This window comes from Stegostoma tigrinum, chromosome 12, assembly GCF_030684315.1.
Source record: "Stegostoma tigrinum isolate sSteTig4 chromosome 12, sSteTig4.hap1, whole genome shotgun sequence".
Classification (NCBI taxonomy): domain Eukaryota; kingdom Metazoa; phylum Chordata; class Chondrichthyes; order Orectolobiformes; family Stegostomatidae; genus Stegostoma; species Stegostoma tigrinum.
Window position 1 is genome coordinate 1409741 of NC_081365.1, and position 15037 is coordinate 1424777.

Below are 15037 nucleotides of genomic sequence, written 5' to 3' on the forward strand. Positions count from 1 at the left end.
TCCCGAAGGTGCTGACTCTCACTGGGATACAGTCCCTGAAGGGGTTGAAACTCACTGGGATACAGTTGCTGAAGGTGCTGACTCTCACTGGGATACAGTTCCTGAAGGTGCTGACACTCACTGGGATAGAGTCCCTGAAGGGGCTGACTCTCACTGGGATACAGTTCCTGAGGGTGCTGACTCTCACTGGGATACAGTTCCTGAAGGTGCTGACTCTCACTGGGATACAGTTCCTGAAGGTGCTGACTCTCACTGGGATACAGTCCCTGAAGGTGCTGACTCTCACTGGGATACAGTTCCTGAAGGTGCTGACTCTCACTGGGATACAGTCCCTGAAGGTGCTGACTCTCACTGGGATACAGTTCCTGAAGGTGCTGATTCTCACTGGGATACAGTTCCTGAAGGTGCTGACTCTCACTGGGATACAGTTCCTGAAGGTGCTGACTCTCACTGGGATATAGTCCCAGAAGGTGCTGACTCTCTCTGGGATACAGTTCCCTAAGGTGCTGACCCTCAGGGGGATACAGTTCCTGAAGGTGCTGACTCTCACTGGGATACAGTTCCTCAAGGGGCTGAATCTCACTGGGACACAGTTCCTGAGCGTGCCGACTCTCACTGGGATACTGTTCCTGAAGGTGCTGACTCTCACTGGGATACAGTTCCTGAAGGTGCTGACTCTCACTGGGATACAGTCCCAGAAGGTGCTGACTCTCTCTGGGATACAGTTCCCGAAGGTGCTGACCCTCACTGGGATACAGTTCCTGAAGGTGCTGACTCTCAGTGGGATACATTTCCTGAAGGTGCCGACTCTCAGTGGGATACAGTTCCTGAAGGTGCTGACTCTCACTGGGATACAGTTCCTGAAGGTGCTGACTCTCAGTGGGATACATTTCCTGAAGGTGCTGACTCTCACTGGGATACAGTTCCTGAAGGGGCTGAATCTCACTGGGACACAGTTCCTGAGCGTGCCGACTCTCACTGGGATACTGTTCCTGAAGGTGCTGACTCTCACTGGGATACAGTTCCTGGAGGAGATGAATCGCAGGGAGATATATTTCCTGAAGGGGCTGAATCTCACTGGGATACAGTTCCTGAAGGTGCCGACTCTCACTGGGATACATTTCCTGAAGGTGCTGACTCTCACTGGGATACAGTTCCTGCAGGAGATGAATCGCAGGGAGATATATTTCCTGAAGGGGCTGAATCTCACTGGGATATAGTTCCTGAAGGGACTGAATCTCACTGGGATACAGTTACTAAAGGTGCTAACTCTCATTGGGATACAGATCTCAAAGCCGCTGATTCTCACTGGGATACATTTCCTGGAGGTGCTGTCTCTGACTGGGATGCAGTTCCTGAAGGTGCTGATAAAATTCCTGAAGGAGATGAATCGCATTGAGATATAGTTCCTGAAGATGCTGACTCACACTGGGATACAAACCCTGAAGGTGCTGACTCTCACTGGGATACAGTTCCTGAAGATGTTGACTCTCATTGGGATACAGTTCCTGACAGTGGTGACTTTCACTGGGATACAGTTCCTGAAGGTGCTGACTCACAATCTGGGACAAAGTTCCTGAAACTGCGAATCCTCTCAGGGTTACAGTTCCTGAAGGAGCTGATTCAGACTGGGATACAGATCCCAAAGTTGCTGATTCTCAGGGATACAACTCCTGAAGGGGTTGAAACTCACAGGGATACAGTTCCTGAAGGGGCTGTATCTCACTGGGAGACAGTTCCTGAAGGTGCTGACCCTCAGGGGGATACAGTTCCTGAAGGTGCTGACTCTCACTGGGATACAGTTCCTGAAGGGGCTGAATCTCACTGGGACACAGTTCCTCAACGTGCCGACTCTCACTGGGAAACTGTTTCTGAAGATGCTGGCTCTCACTGGGATACAGATCGCAAAGCCGCTGATTCTCACTGGGATACATTTCCCGGAGGTGCTGTCTCTGACTGGGATGCAGTTCCTGAAAGTGCTGATACAGTTCCTAAAGGAGGTGAATCTCATTGGGATATAGTTCATTAGAGTGCTGACTCACACTGGGATACAAATCCTGAAGGTGCTGACTCTCACTGGGATACAGTTCCTGAAGGTGCTGACTCTCACTGGGATACATTTCCTGAAGGTGCTGACCCTCACTGGGATACAGTCCCTGAAGGGGCTGACACTCACTGGGATACAGTTCCTGAAGGTTCTGATTCTCACTGGGATACAGTTCCTGATGGTGCTGACTCTCACTGGGATACAGTTCCTGATGGTGCTGACTCACACTGCGACACAGTTCCTAAAGGTGCTGATTCTGACTGGGATACGGTCCCTGTGGGGGCTGAAACTCACTGGGATACTGTTCCTGAAGGTACTGACTCTCACTCTGGGACAAAGTTCCTGAAAATGCTAAATCTCCCTGGGATACAGATCCTGAAGGAGCTGATGCAGACTGGGAGACAGTCCAAAAAGGGGATGAGACTGACTGGGATAAAGTTCCTGAAGGTGCTGACTCTCTATGGGATACTGTTCCTGAAGGTGCTGACTCTCACTGGGATACAGTTCGTGAAGTTGCTGACACTCACTGGGATACAGTTCCTGAAGGTGCTGACTCTCACTGGGATATAGTTCCAGAAGGAGAGGAATCTCATTGGGATACATTTCCTGGAGGTGCTGACTCTCAATGGGACACAGTTCCCAAAGGAGCTGAATCTCACTGGGATACAGTTCCTGAAGGTGTTGATTCTCACTAGGATAGAGCCCCTGAAGATGCTGACTTTTAATGGGATACAGTTCCTGAAGGTGCTGACTCTCAATGGGATACAGTTCCTAAACGTGCTGACTTTCACGGGGATACAGGTCCTGAAGGTGCTAACTTTCACCGGGATATAGTCCTGAAGGGGTTGATTCTCACTGGGATACAGTTACCCAAGGTGCTGACTCTCACTGGGATACAGTTCCTGAAGGTGCTGATTCTGACTGGGATACAGTCCCTGTGGGGCCTAAATCTCACTGGGATACTGTTCCTGAAGGTGCTGACTCTCACTAGGATACAATTCCTGATGGTGCTGATTCTCACTGGGATACAACTCGTGAAGTAGCAGACCCTCACTGGGATACAGTACCGGAAGTTGCTGACTCTGACTGGGAGACCGTTCCTGAAGGTGCTGACTCTCACTGGGATACAGTTCCGAAAGGTGTTGCTTTTGACTGGGATACAGTCCCTGTGGGGGCTGAATCTCAGGGTGCTACTGTTCCTGAAGGTACTGACTCTCACTGGGATACAGATCCCAAAGGTGCTGAGTCTCACTGGGATACAGCTCCCGAAGGTGCTGACTCTGACTGGGATACAGTGCCTGACGGTGTTGACTCTCACTGGGATACCGTTCCTGAAGGTGCTGACTCTCACTGGGATACAGATCCTGAAGGTGCTCACTCTCACAGGGATACAGTTCCTGAAGGTGCTGACTCTCACTGCAATACAGATCCCAAAACTGCTGATTATCACTGGGATACATTTCTTGGAGGTGCTGTCTCTGACTGGGATGCAGTTCCTGAAGGTGCTGATACAGTTCCTGAAGGAGAAGAATCTCATTGGGATATAGTTCCTGAGAGTGCTGACTCTCACTGGGATACAAATCCTGAAGGTGCTGACTCTCTCTGCGATACAGTTCCTATAGGGGCTGAACCTCACTGGGATACAGTCCCTGAAGGGGCTGACACTCACTGGGATACAGTTCCTGAAGGTGCTGAAGCTCACTGGGATACAGTCACTGAAGGTGCTGACTCTCACTGGGATACAGTTCGTGAAGGTGCTGACTCTCACTGGGATACAGATCCTGAAGGATATGAATCTCATTGGGATATATTTCCTGGAGGTGCTGACTCTCACTGGGATGCAGTTCCCAAAGGAGCTGTAGCTCACTGGGATACAGTTCCTCAAGGTACTGAATCTCAGTGGGATACAGTTCCTGAAAGTGCTGAGTCATACTGGGATACTGTTCCTGAAGGTGCTAACTCTCAATCTGGGACAAAGTTCCTGAAAATGCGAATCCTCTCAGGGTTACAGTTCCTGAAGGAGCTGATTCAGACTGGGACACAGATCCCAAAGTTGCTGATTCTCACTGGGATACAACTCCTGAAGGGGTTGAAACTCACTGGGATACAGTTCCTGAAGGGGCTGAATCTCACTGGGATACAGTTCCTCAACGTGCCGACTCTCACTGGGAAACTGTTTCTGAAGATGCTGGCTCTCACTGGGATACAGATCGCAAAGCCGCTGATTCTCACGGGGATACATTTCCTGGAGGTGCTGTCTCTGACTGGGATGCAGTTCCTGAAAGTGCTGATACAGTTCCTAAAGGAGGTGAATCTCATTGGGATATAGTTCATTAGAGTGCTGACTCACACTGGGATACAAATCCTGAAGGTGCTGACTCTCACTGGGATACAGTTCCTGAAGGTGCTGACACTCACTGGGATACATTTCCTGAAGGTGCTGACCCTCACTGGGATACAGTTCCTGGAGGAGATGAATCGCAGGGAGATACATTACCTGCAGGGGCTGAATCTCACTGGGATATAGTTCCTGAAGGGTCTGAATCTCACTGGGATACAGTTACTAAAGGTGCTAACTCTCATTGGGATACAGATCTCAAAGCCACTGATTCTCTTTGGGGCACATTTCCTGGAGGTGCTGTCTCTGACTGGAATGCAGTTCCTGAAGGTGCTGATAAAGTTCCTAAAGGAGATGAATCGCATTGAGATATAGTTCCTGAAGATGCTGACTCACACTGGGATACAAACCCTGAAGGTGCTGACTCTCACTGGGATACAGTTCCTGAAGGTGTTGACTCTCATTGGGATACAGTTCCTGACAGTGGTGACTTTCACTGGGATACAGTTCCTGAAGGTGTTGAGTCATACTGGGAAACAGTTCCTGAAGGTGCTGACACTCACTGGGATACAGTTCCTGAAGGAGATGAATCTCATTGGGATACATTTCATGGAGGTGCTGACTCTCACTGTGATACAGATCCTGAAGGATATGAATCTCATTGGCATATATTTCCTGGAGGTGCTGACTCTCACTGGGATACAGTTCCCAAAGGAGCTGTAGCTCACTGGGATACAGTTCCTCAAGGTACTGAATCTCAGTGGGATACAGTTCCTGAAAGTGCTGAGTCATACTGGGATACTGTTCCTGAAGGTGCTGACTCTCAATCTGGGACAAAGTTCCTGAAAATGCGAATCCTCTCAGGGTTACAGTTCCTGAAGGAGCTGATTCAGACTGAGATACAGAACCCAAAGTTGCTGATTCTCACTGGGATACAACTCCTGAAGTGGTTGAATCTCACTGGGATATAGTTCCTGAAGGTGATGACTCTCACAGGGATATGGTTCCTGAAGGTGCTCACTCTCACTGGGAGACAGATCCTGAACGTGCCGACTCTCACTGGGATACTGTTCATGAAGATGCTGGCTCTCACTGCGATACAGATCCCAAAACCGCTGATTATCAATGGGATACATTTCTGGGAGGTGCTGTCTCTGACTGGGATGCAGTTCCTGAAGGTGCTCATACAGTTCCTGAAGGAGATGAATCTCATTGGGATATAGTTCCTGAGAGTGCTGACTCTCACTGGGATTCAAATCCTGAAGGTGCTGACTCTCACTGGGATTCAGTTCCTGAAGGTGCTGAGCCTCACTGGGATACAGTCACTGAAGGGGCTGACACTCACTGGGATACAGATCCTGAAGGATATGAATCTCATTGGGATATATTTCCTGGAGGTGCTGACTCTCACTGGGATGCAGTTCCAAAAGGAGCTGAAGTTCACTGGGTTACAGTTCCTGAAGTTACTGATTCTCACTGAGGTACAATTCCTGAAGGTGATGGCTCTCACTGGGATACAGTTCCCGAAGGTGCTGACCCTCAGGGGGATACAGTTCCTGAAGGTGCTGACTCTTAGTGGGATATAGTTTTTGAAGAATACGAATCTCCTTGGGATACATTTCCTGGAGGTGATGACTCTCACTGGGATACAGATCCTGAAGGTGCTGAATCTCACTGGGATACAGATCTTGCAGGGGCTGATTCTCACTCGGACACAGTTCCTGAAGGGGCTGATTCTCACTCGGATAGAGTCCTGAAGATGCAGACTTTCAGTGTGGCACTATTCCTGAAGGCGCTGACTTTCACTGGGATACACTTCCTGAAGGTGCTGGCTCTCACTGGGATGCAGTTCCTCAAGGTGCTGATACAGTTCCTGAAGGAGATGAATCTCATGGGGATATAGTTCCTGAGAGTGCTGACTCTCATTGGGACACAAATCCAGAAGGTGCTGACTCTCACTGGGATACAGTTCCTGAAGGTGCTGAACCTCACTGGGATACAGGCCCTGAAGGGGCTGACACTCACTGGGATACAGAATCTGAAGGATATGAATCTCATTGGGATACAGTTCCTGAAGGTGCTGACTCACACTGGGATACAAATTCAGAAGGTGCTGACTCTCAGTGGGATACAGTTCCTGAAGGTGCTGAACCTCACTGGGATACTGTCCCTGAAGGGGCTGACACTCACTGGGATACAGTTCGTGAAGGTGCTGACTCTCACTGGGATACAGTTCCTGAAGGTGCTGACTCTCAGTGGGATACATTTCCTGAAGGTGCCGACTCTCAGTGGGATACAGTTCCTGAAGGTGCTGACTCTCAGTGGGATACATTTCCTGAAGGTGCTGAACCTCACTGGGATACAGTTCCTGAAGGTGCTGACTCTCAGTGGGATACATTTCCTGAAGGTGCCGACTCTCAGTGGGATACAGTTCCTGAAGGTGCTGACTCTCACTGGTATACAGGTCCTGAAGGTGCTGACTCTTTGTGGGATATAGTTCTTGAAGAATACGAATCTCATTGGGATACATTTCCTGGTGGTGATGACTCTCACTGGGATACAGATCCTGAAGGTGCTGAATCTCACTGGGATACAGATCTTGCAGGGGCTGATTCTCACTCGGACACAGTTCCTGAAGGGGCGGATTCTCACTCGGATAGAGTCCTGAAGATGCTGACTTTCAGTGGGGCACTATTCCTGAAGCCGCTGACTTTCACTGGGATACACTTCCTGAAGGTGCTGGCTCTCACTGGGATACAGTTCCTGAAGGTGCCGAATCTCAGTGGGATACAGTTCCTGAAGGTGCTGACCCTCACTGGGATACAGTCCCTGAAGGGCTGACACTCACTGGGATACAGTTCGTGATGGTGCTGACTCTCACTGGGATACAGTTCCAGAGGAGAGGAATCTCATTGGGATACATTTCCTGGAGGTGCTGACTCTCACTGTGATACAGTTCCGAAACGTGCTGACTTTCACGGGGAATACAGATCCTGAAGGTGCTGACTCTCACTGGGATACAGTTCCTGAACGTGCTAACTTTTACCGGGTTAGAGTCCTGAAGGAGTTGATTCTCACTGGGATACAGTTTGTGAAGTTGCTGACACTCACTGGGATACAGTTCCTAAAGGTGCTGATTCTGACTGGGATACAGTCCCTGTGGCGGCTGAATCTCGCTGGGATACTGTTCCTGGAGGTGCTGTCTCTGAGTGGGATGCAGTTCCTGAAGGTGCTGATACAGTTCCTAAAGGAGATGAATCTCATTGGGGTATAGTTCCTGAGAGTGCTGACTCTCATTGGGATACAAATCCTGAATGCGCCGACCATCACTGGGAGACAGTCCCAGAAGTTTGCTGACACTCACTGGGATAAAGTTCATGAAGGTGCTGACTCTCACTGGGATACAGTTCCTGAAGGAGATGAATCTCATTGGGATACATTTCATGGACGTGCTGACTCTCACTGTGATACAGATCCTGAAGGATATGAATCTCATTGGCATATATTTACAGGAGGTGCTGACTCTCACTGGGATACAGTTCCCAAAGGAGCTGTAGCTCACTGGGATACAGTTCCTCAAAGTACTGAATCTCAGTGGGATACAGTTCCCGAAAGTGCTGAGTTATACTGGGATACTGTTCCTGAAGGTGCTGACTCTCAATCTGGGACAAAGTTCCTGAAAATGCGAATCCTCTCAGGGTTACAGTTCCTGAAGGAGCTGATTCAGACTGGGATACAGATCCCAAAGTTGCTGATTCTCACTGGGATACAACTCCTGAAGGGGTTGAATCTCACTGGGATATAGTTCCTGAAGGTGATGACTCTCACAGGGATATGGTCCCTGAAGGTGCTCACTCTCACTGGGAGACAGATCCTGAACGTGCCGACTCTCACTGGGATACTGTTCATGAAGATGCCGGCTCTCACTGCGATACAGATCCCAAAACCGCTGATTATCAATGGGATACATTTCTTGGAGGTGCTGTCTCTGACTGGGATGCAGTTCCTGAAGGTGCTGATACAGTTCCTGAAGGAGATGAATCTCATTGGGATATAGTTCCTGAGAGTGCTGACTCTCACTGGGATTCAAATCCTGAAGGTGCTGACTCTCACTGGGATTCAGTTCCTGAAGTTGCGAGCCTCACTGGGATACAGTCACTGAAGGGGCTGACACTCACTGGGATACAGATCCTGAAGGATATGAATCTCATTGGGATATATTTCCTGGAGGTGCTGACTCTCACTGGGATGCAGTTCTAAAAGGAGCTGAAGTTCACTGGGTTACAGTTCCTGAAGTTACTGATTCTCACTGAGGTACAATTCCTGAAGGTGATGGCTCTCACTGGGATACAGTTCCCGAAGGTGCGGACCCTCAGGGGGATACAGTTCCTGAAGGTGCTGACTCTGAGTGGGATATAGTTCTTGAAGAATACGAATCTCCTTGGGATACATTTCCTGAAGGTGATGACTCTCACTGGGATACAGATCCTGAAGGTGCTGAATCTCACTGGGATACAGATCTTGCAGGGGCTGATTCTCACTCGGACACAGTTCCTGAAGGGGCTGATTCTCACTCGGATAGAGTCCTGAAGATGCAGACTTTCAGTGTGGCACTATTCCTGAAGGCGCTGACTTTCACTGGGACACACTTCCTGAACGTGCTGACTCTCACTGGGATACAGTTCCTGAAGGTGCTGATACAGTTCCTAAAGGAGATGAATCTCATGGGGATATAGTTCCTGAGAGTGCTGACTCTCATTGGGACACAAATCCAGAAGGTGCTGAACCTCACTGGGATACAGGCCCTGAAGGGGCTGACACTCACTGGGATACAGAATCTGAAGGATATGAATCTCATTGGGATACAGTTCCTGAAGGTGCTGACTCACACTGGGATACAAATCCAGAAGGTGCTGACTCTCAGTGGGATACAGTTCCTGAAGGTGCTGAACCTCACTGAGATACAGATCCTGAAGGTGCTGACTCTCTATGGGATACTGTTCCTGAAGGTGCTGACTCTCACGGGGATACAGTTCCTGAAGGTGCTGACTCTCACTGGGATACAGTTCCTGAAGGTGCTGACTCTCACTGGGATACAGTTCCTGAAGGAGCTGACTCTCACGGGGATACAGTTCCTGAAGGTGCTGACTCTCAGTGGGATACAGTTCCTGAAGGAGCTGACTCTCACTGGGATACAGTTCCTGAAGGTGCTGACTCTCAGTGGGATACAGTTCCTGAAGGTGCTGACTCTCACTGGGATACAGTTCCTGAAGGAGCTGACTCTCACGGGGATACAGTTCCTGAAGGTGCTGACTCTCAGTGGGATACATTTCCTGAAGGTGCTGATTCTCACTGGGATACAGCTCCAGAAGATGCTGACTTGCAGTGGGGCACTATTCCTGAAGGTGCTGAGTTTCACTGGGAAACAGTTCCTGAAGGTGCTGACTCTCATTGGGATACAGTTCCTGAAGATGCTGACTCTCAATGGGATACAGTTCCCGAAGGTGCTGACTCTCACTGGGATTCAGTTCCTGAAGGTGCTGACTCTCAATGGGATACAGTACCCGAAGGTGCTGACTCTCACTGGGATTCAGTTCCTAAAGGTGCTGATTCTGACTGGGATACAGTCCCTATGCGGGCTGAAACTCACTGGAATACTGTGCCTGAAGGTACTGACTCTCACTGGGATACAGATCCCAAAGGTGCTGACACTCATTGGGATACGGTTCCTGAAGGTGCTGAAGCTAACTGGGATACAGTTCCTGAGCGTGCTGACTCTCAGTGGGATACAGTTCCTGAATGTGCTGACTTTCACTGGGATACAGTTCCTGATGGTGCTGATTCTCACTGGGATAAAGTTCCTGAAGGTGCTGACTGTCACTGGGATACAGTTCCTGAAGGTGCTGATTCTCACTTTGCGACAAAGTTCCTGAAAATGCTAACTCTCTGTGGGATACTGTTCCTGAAGGTGCTGACTTTCACTGGGATACAGTTCCTGACGGTGCTGATTCTCACTGGGATAAAGTTCATGAAGGTGCTGACCCTCACTGGGATACAGTTCCTGAAGGAGATGAATCTCATTGGGATACATTTCCTGGAGGTGCTGACTCTCACTGTGATACAGATCCTGAAGGATATGAATATCATTGGGATATATTTCCTGGAGGTGCTGACTCTCACTGGGATACAGTTCCCAAAGGAGCTGTAGCTCACTGGGACACAGTTCCTCAAGGTACTGAATCTCAGTGGGATACAGTTCCTGAAAGTGCTGAGTCATACTGGGATACTGTTCCTGAAGGTGCTGACTCTCAATCTGGGACAAAGTTCCTGAAAATGCGAATCCTCTCAGGGTTACAGTTCCTGAAGGAGCTGATTCAGACTGAGATACAGATCCCAAAGTTGCTGATTCTCACTGGGATACAACTCCTGAAGGGGTTGAATCTCACTGGGATATAGTTCCTGAAGGTGATGACTCTCACAGGGATATGGTCCCTGAAGGTGCTCACTCTCACTGGGAGACAGATCCTGAACGTGCCGACTCTCACTGGGATACTGTTCATGAAGATGCCGGCTCTCACTGCGATACAGATCCCAAAACCGCTGATTATCAATGGGATACATTTCTTGGAGGTGCTGTCTCTGACTGGGATGCAGTTCCTGAAGGTGCTGATACAGTTCCTGAAGGAGATGAATCTCATTGGGATATAGTTCCTGAGAGTGCTGACTCTCACTGGGATTCAAATCCTGAAGGTGCTGACTCTCACTGGGATTCAGTTCCTGAAGTTGCGAGCCTCACTGGGATACAGTCACTGAAGGGGCTGACACTCACTGGGATACAGATCCTGAAGGATATGAATCTCATTGGGATATATTTCCTGGAGGTGCTGACTCTCACTGGGATGCAGTTCTAAAAGGAGCTGAAGTTCACTGGGTTACAGTTCCTGAAGTTACTGATTCTCACTGAGGTACAATTCCTGAAGGTGATGGCTCTCACTGGGATACAGTTCCCGAAGGTGCGGACCCTCAGGGGGATACAGTTCCTGAAGGTGCTGACTCTGAGTGGGATATAGTTCTTGAAGAATACGAATCTCCTTGGGATACATTTCCTGAAGGTGATGACTCTCACTGGGATACAGATCCTGAAGGTGCTGAATCTCACTGGGATACAGATCTTGCAGGGGCTGATTCTCACTCGGACACAGTTCCTGAAGGGGCTGATTCTCACTCGGATAGAGTCCTGAAGATGCAGACTTTCAGTGTGGCACTATTCCTGAAGGCGCTGACTTTCACTGGGACACACTTCCTGAACGTGCTGACTCTCACTGGGATACAGTTCCTGAAGGTGCTGATACAGTTCCTAAAGGAGATGAATCTCATGGGGATATAGTTCCTGAGAGTGCTGACTCTCATTGGGACACAAATCCAGAAGGTGCTGAACCTCACTGGGATACAGGCCCTGAAGGGGCTGACACTCACTGGGATACAGAATCTGAAGGATATGAATCTCATTGGGATACAGTTCCTGAAGGTGCTGACTCACACTGGGATACAAATCCAGAAGGTGCTGACTCTCAGTGGGATACAGTTCCTGAAGGTGCTGAACCTCACTGAGATACAGATCCTGAAGGTGCTGACTCTCTATGGGATACTGTTCCTGAAGGTGCTGACTCTCACGGGGATACAGTTCCTGAAGGTGCTGACTCTCACTGGGATACAGTTCCTGAAGGTGCTGACTCTCACTGGGATACAGTTCCTGAAGGAGCTGACTCTCACGGGGATACAGTTCCTGAAGGTGCTGACTCTCAGTGGGATACAGTTCCTGAAGGAGCTGACTCTCACTGGGATACAGTTCCTGAAGGTGCTGACTCTCAGTGGGATACAGTTCCTGAAGGTGCTGACTCTCACTGGGATACAGTTCCTGAAGGAGCTGACTCTCACGGGGATACAGTTCCTGAAGGTGCTGACTCTCAGTGGGATACATTTCCTGAAGGTGCTGATTCTCACTGGGATACAGCTCCAGAAGATGCTGACTTGCAGTGGGGCACTATTCCTGAAGGTGCTGAGTTTCACTGGGAAACAGTTCCTGAAGGTGCTGACTCTCATTGGGATACAGTTCCTGAAGATGCTGACTCTCAATGGGATACAGTTCCCGAAGGTGCTGACTCTCACTGGGATTCAGTTCCTGAAGGTGCTGACTCTCAATGGGATACAGTACCCGAAGGTGCTGACTCTCACTGGGATTCAGTTCCTAAAGGTGCTGATTCTGACTGGGATACAGTCCCTATGCGGGCTGAAACTCACTGGAATACTGTGCCTGAAGGTACTGACTCTCACTGGGATACAGATCCCAAAGGTGCTGACACTCATTGGGATACGGTTCCTGAAGGTGCTGAAGCTAACTGGGATACAGTTCCTGAGCGTGCTGACTCTCAGTGGGATACAGTTCCTGAATGTGCTGACTTTCACTGGGATACAGTTCCTGATGGTGCTGATTCTCACTGGGATAAAGTTCCTGAAGGTGCTGACTGTCACTGGGATACAGTTCCTGAAGGTGCTGATTCTCACTTTGCGACAAAGTTCCTGAAAATGCTAACTCTCTGTGGGATACTGTTCCTGAAGGTGCTGACTTTCACTGGGATACAGTTCCTGACGGTGCTGATTCTCACTGGGATAAAGTTCATGAAGGTGCTGACCCTCACTGGGATACAGTTCCTGAAGGAGATGAATCTCATTGGGATACATTTCCTGGAGGTGCTGACTCTCACTGTGATACAGATCCTGAAGGATATGAATATCATTGGGATATATTTCCTGGAGGTGCTGACTCTCACTGGGATACAGTTCCCAAAGGAGCTGTAGCTCACTGGGACACAGTTCCTCAAGGTACTGAATCTCAGTGGGATACAGTTCCTGAAAGTGCTGAGTCATACTGGGATACTGTTCCTGAAGGTGCTGACTCTCAATCTGGGACAAAGTTCCTGAAAATGCGAATCCTCTCAGGGTTACAGTTCCTGAAGGAGCTGATTCAGACTGAGATACAGATCCCAAAGTTGCTGATTCTCACTGGGATACAACTCCTGAAGGGGTTGAATCTCACTGGGATATAGTTCCTGAAGGTGATGACTCTCACAGGGATATGGTCCCTGAAGGTGCTCACTCTCACTGGGAGACAGATCCTGAACGTGCCGACTCTCACTGGGATACTGTTCATGAAGATGCCGGCTCTCACTGCGATACAGATCCCAAAACCGCTGATTATCAATGGGATACATTTCTTGGAGGTGCTGTCTCTGACTGGGATGCAGTTCCTGAAGGTGCTGATACAGTTCCTGAAGGAGATGAATCTCATTGGGATATAGTTCCTGAGAGTGCTGACTCTCACTGGGATTCAAATCCTGAAGGTGCTGACTCTCACTGGGATTCAGTTCCTGAAGGTGCTGAGCCTCACTGGGATACAGTCACTGAAGGGGCTGACACTCACTGGGATACAGATCCTGAAGGATATGAATCTCATTGGGATATATTTCCTGGAGGTGCTGACTCTCACTGGGATGCAGTTCTAAAAGGAGCTGAAGTTCACTGGGTTACAGTTCCTGAAGTTACTGATTCTCACTGAGATACAATTCCTGAAGGTGATGACTCTCACTGGGATACAGTTCCTGAAGGTGCTGACTCTTAGTGGGATATAGTTCTTGAAGAATACGAATCTCCTTGGGATACATTTCCTGGAGGTGATGACTCTCACTGGGATACAGATCCTGAAGGTGCTGAATCTCACTGGGATACAGATCTTGCAGGGGCTGATTCTCACTCGGATAGAGTCCTGAAGATGCAGACTTTCAGTGTGGCACTATTCCTGAAGGCGCTGACTTTCACTGGGATACACTTCCTGAAGGTGCTGACTCTCACTGGGATACAGTGCCTGAAGGTGCTGATACAGTTCCTAAAGGAGATGAATCTCATGGGGATATAGTTCCTGAGAGTGCTGACTCTCATTGGGACACAAATCCAGAAGGTGCTGAACCTCACTGGGATACAGGCCCTGAAGGGGCTGACACTCACTGGGATACAGAATCTGAAGGATATGAATCTCATTGGGATACAGTTCCTGAAGGTGCTGACTCACACTGGGATACAAATCCAGAAGGTGCTGACTCTCAGTGGGATACAGTTCCTGAAGGTGCTGAACCTCACTGAGATACAGATCCTGAAGGTGCTGACTCTCTATGGGATACTGTTCCTGAAGGTGCTGACTCTCACGGGGATACAGTTCCTGAAGGTGCTGACTCTCACTGGGATACAGTTCCTGAAGGTGCTGACTCTCACTGGGATACAGTTCCTGAAGGAGCTGACTCTCACGGGGATACAGTTCCTGAAGGTGCTGACTCTCAGTGGGATACAGTTCCTGAAGGAGCTGACTCTCACTGGGATACAGTTCCTGAAGGTGCTGACTCTCAGTGGGATACAGTTCCTGAAGGTGCTGACTCTCACTGGGATACAGTTCCTGAAGGAGCTGACTCTCACGGGGATACAGTTCCTGAAGGTGCTGACTCTCAGTGGGATACATTTCCTGAAGGTGCTGATTCTCACTGGGATACAGCTCCAGAAGATGCTGACTTGCAGTGGGGCACTATTCCTGAAGGTGCTGAGTT

The 15037-nt window shown here is 49.2% G+C and overlaps 1 protein-coding gene across 1 annotated transcript in view; it reads right to left on the minus strand.

The window, feature by feature from the left end:
* The window catches only part of LOC132210429 (fibroblast growth factor 20-like), a 71699-nt gene that overhangs the window by 24820 nt on the left and 31842 nt on the right, over positions 1-15037 (minus strand). The window lies entirely within an intron of this gene.